This window comes from Gopherus evgoodei, chromosome 4 (genome assembly GCF_007399415.2).
Source record: "Gopherus evgoodei ecotype Sinaloan lineage chromosome 4, rGopEvg1_v1.p, whole genome shotgun sequence".
NCBI lineage: Eukaryota > Metazoa > Chordata > Testudines > Testudinidae > Gopherus > Gopherus evgoodei.
The window spans coordinates 125,260,224-125,263,893 of NC_044325.1; the positions used below are offsets into that span (position 1 = coordinate 125,260,224).

Consider the following 3,670-nt stretch of genomic DNA (forward strand, 5'->3'; position numbering starts at 1 on the left):
TGAGTGCTGTGTTAATGAGTGGGGGAGCCTGAAAATCTATTGCTAAGTAGCTGGCAGAGTGGAGCAGTTTGCAGCAGATTAGAACAGCCCATGGAAGAGTAAGTGGAGTGGACCAGTTTGTGGGGGCAGCTGGAGCAGTTCACGGATTGGTTGGAGGAGTGGCACAGCTGGTGGAGTCGAGCCGGTTGTGGTGAAGGCTGCAGCAGAACTCCATGGAGAGGCAGAGCAGTCAGCCCTGGCCCATGTAAGGTGCCCCTTAGCACTCTGTGTGTGCCCCCCCCCACTTCCACCCAGGCTGGGAGGGGTAAAACTCTTCAGATAAACTTTTGAACTCTGGGGTGGCATTGACCAGAGACAGAGACTTTTGGGTTGTTGGACTTTGGGGTGATTGGACTTAAGACCCTAAGGGGAAAAGGACATTGCCAAAACTTACTTGGTGGGTCTTTTGCTCATGGCTTATGTTATAAATCGTGTTTGTGGTGTTTCCCTAATATGATGCCACATTGTTTCCCTCCTTTATTAAAAGGATTTTGCTACACTCAGACTCCGTGCTTGTGAGATGGGAAGTATTGCCTCCTAGAGGCACCTGGGCGGGTAGTATGTAATTGTCCCATGTCACTGGATGGGGGCTCGAGCTGGTTTTGCATTTGCGTTATTGAAACAGAACCCCTGGATACTGAACCCGGACCTTGTTGCTGCCAACTCAGAGGGGCAGAAGGGTTACACATGCAAAATGGCTTCTGCCTGAAACCCACAGAAACATGCTGGCATCCTTTTTCCAGCTCCTCTGGCTGTCCAGCAAGGCGCTCCTCCTTCTGCCACTGGCCTGTCCCTGGAATAACCCCAACCATCACATGATAGAGGGTGATGACATCAGTGGACAAAGTACCTTGGTGTCAGCCTGGGGAAGCTAGAGGAATTAGGCCAGTCACCTTTTGAATGCTTATGGCTTGGCCTCCTCTGCCCTTGGAGGTTGGCCTACGGAGGCCAGCTTCTTTGCGTGACTTGCCAAAGGAGGAAGTGAGGCAAGAATAGAGCAAAAGAGGAAAGTCGAGCTGAGGAAGGCAAGGTGGAAGCTAAGCAAATCATTGGCGCTAAGTGGGGTGAGTAGTAGCCACCATTCATTCTGCAAAGCCTGGGAAGGTGCTGTTGGTTGCTGGGAGGCAGAATTCTGTTCCTGTTCCTTGGCTTCCCAGGGGTGGCTACTTGCAGTTCAGGAGAAGAAGAAGAAGTGAGGTTCTGGGTGGAAGGAAAAGAAGCAATGGTGAGTCCTAGTGGGCTTTTTCTGACAAGATGATTTTCCGATTTAGGCTTGGGAGGAGCCTGTGAGCTGTGGGTGCAGCTGTTCCAATGAGAACCACTGCTCTTGTCTCCCAGACCTGGGGGCACCAGTGACAGCTTGAGGGGGCAGGTACTGGCTTGAGTGAATGGGATATAGGAAACCCCAGCCTGCTCCTCGGGGGCCAAGTCTACTGCTTGTCTCCTGCGTTGTGACATCCAGATTTAAATCTGCCTAACATGTGCTGCAGCTTGTGTATTAAGCCTTCCTGGTGGGCCTGCCTGTTGCCAAAGTAGCTCATCTGGGAGTATATTAGATTGATGATCTGAAGGTTTCTGGTTTGATTCCAGGCTTTAGCCCTAACTTCACTCTGAGCATGTTGTGCTGTGCTTTCTTCTGGGTGTGCAGCTGTGCCTTGAACTCACAAGTTTTCCTAATGTCAGAGGCAACACTTGCAGAGGGCGTGGGTGGGGTCATGTGCCCCACCTGGGTTAGCTATCACCTGCTATATCATGTGGTGGTGCTGCCAGCGTAGCAAGGAGGTGCCTGGGGCAGCCAACAGAAAGGAGAGGCACGTCCGGGTCTTCAGTGGCAATTTGGCCCACTCAATCCCTCTTGGAGGGAAGGACTTGCTGTTGAAAACAGTAGAGTTGTCATCGATTGTGGATTTTTTATTTTATTTTTATTTTATTTTTGCAGCTTGGGGCAGGAAAAATGCTGGATCTGGCCCTGCTCCATGGAAGACAATTTGTTAAATCCCAGGTGAGTGAAGTTATATCAGTTCTCAGCCTGAGTCCTTAGGTCTTAGTCCTGAGGCTATGTCGAGTTCCTCCGGTGGGAGTGTGGAGCAGCCATTTGTTTTCCTGTTCGCACTCCTCTGAGGTGTGAAAATTGAGGAGGTGAGGCAGAATCCCCACTTCCCTCCTGAAATGACGCCCAGTGGGGGAAGCCAGGACAACAGCGTGGGGTAGCAAGTGGTGACCAGACTCTCACTACCAGGGTCTAATCTAGCTCAGGGTCCAGCTCATCTTTCTCCCTGCGTCACTGGTCCCCAGTCCACTTCCTCCACCAGGTCAACCTGGGCACTAGGACAGGAACAGGGTGAGGAAGCAAATCAAGCTGAGTGACAGGCCAAAATATTGCTTTACAGCTGCTAAAGTAGCTCAGTTGGGAGAGTGTTAGACTGAAGATCTAAAGGTCCCTGGTTCAATCCCAGGCTCTTTTATCCCTCTTTGTGCAGGGGCAGCTTGTTTTCTGGGAGCACCCAAGGTGAGTCCCTGAGCTTGGGCTCTGCAGTAGGCAGGGCTGGCTCTAACATTTTTGGTGCCCCAAGTGAAAACAAGGAGCGTCGCCCAAGTCCCCCGAGTGTTGCGTCGCCCAAGTCCCTCGCCCCCTCCGAGCATTGCGTCGCCTAAGTCCCTGCCCCTCCCGGGCACCGCACTGTGCCACCTGTCTCCGCCCCCTGAGCGTCGTGTCGCTGAAGCCCGCCCCTGCTGAGCTCCGCACTGTCCAAGTCCCCCTCGCCCCCAGCACGGCGCCTCGCCTCCCAAGCCCCGCCTCCCCCCAGCGCCGCCCGGCAGAACCAAAAAAAACAAAAACAAACCCCGAGTGCCGCCCTGTCCCAAGGTGCCACCCCAAGCATGTGCTTGGTAGGCTGGTGTCTGGAGCTGGCCCTGGCAGTAGGAAAAGATACTGTGGGCTTCTGCCCCTAGTTGGCTGGCCTGACCTTTAACAATGAGGGATGGGAGCTATCTCTCCTACATGAGTTATTGGTGAACTCAATATGGCAGGAAGAGAGTGAGGCAGGGGAGACCTCAGGAATGGTGCCAGAGGGGTTGCTGGGCAGTGACAGGCAGGTAGAGGGGATGAAAACTCCTCTGTGCAGCTGAGGGAGGGCAGTGCCCTGGAAGGGGCATCTATGAAAATAGTTGTGTGGAAGGTGGAAGGGATTAGGGGACCCAGGAGAAGGCACTTGATGTTCAGTGCTTTGGAGCAGCTGGACTTGGACAGGCGCTGCAAGCCTGGGAGGCAGGAGAAGTGAAGCAGCCACGGCGTGCTCGGGGAGGAGGCAGGGTAGGGGTGAGCTGGGGTGGGGAATTCCACTGCCTGCTGCCCCCCCCCTTACTTGCTGCAGGCAGACCTCCCTGCACTCCCCTGCCCCAGCTCCCTCCGCCTAAATGCCGGCAGTGACCAGGGCTGCCGAAGATCTGGCCACCATGGTCACTGCAGAAGAAAATAGTGCCTCCCAAATCCCAGTGCCCTAGGCAACCACCTAGGTTGCCTAAATGGTTGCACTGGCCCTGGATGTTGTGAAATTGGAGCTGGGGCAACAAAGAGCCACCAAATGTTCTGAGGGCTGGAGAAAAATGCCTTCTAGTGAGCTATTGAAAG

At 54.0% G+C, this 3,670-nt stretch overlaps 1 non-coding gene across 1 annotated transcript; it reads left to right on the plus strand.

Annotated features, from left to right (window-relative positions):
* Positions 1 to 2,431: 2,431 nt before the first annotated feature.
* On the plus strand, positions 2,432 to 2,504 carry TRNAF-GAA. The gene has a single exon. It is a non-coding gene; the product is annotated as a tRNA-Phe (tRNA).
* Positions 2,505 to 3,670: the final 1,166 nt, after the last annotated feature.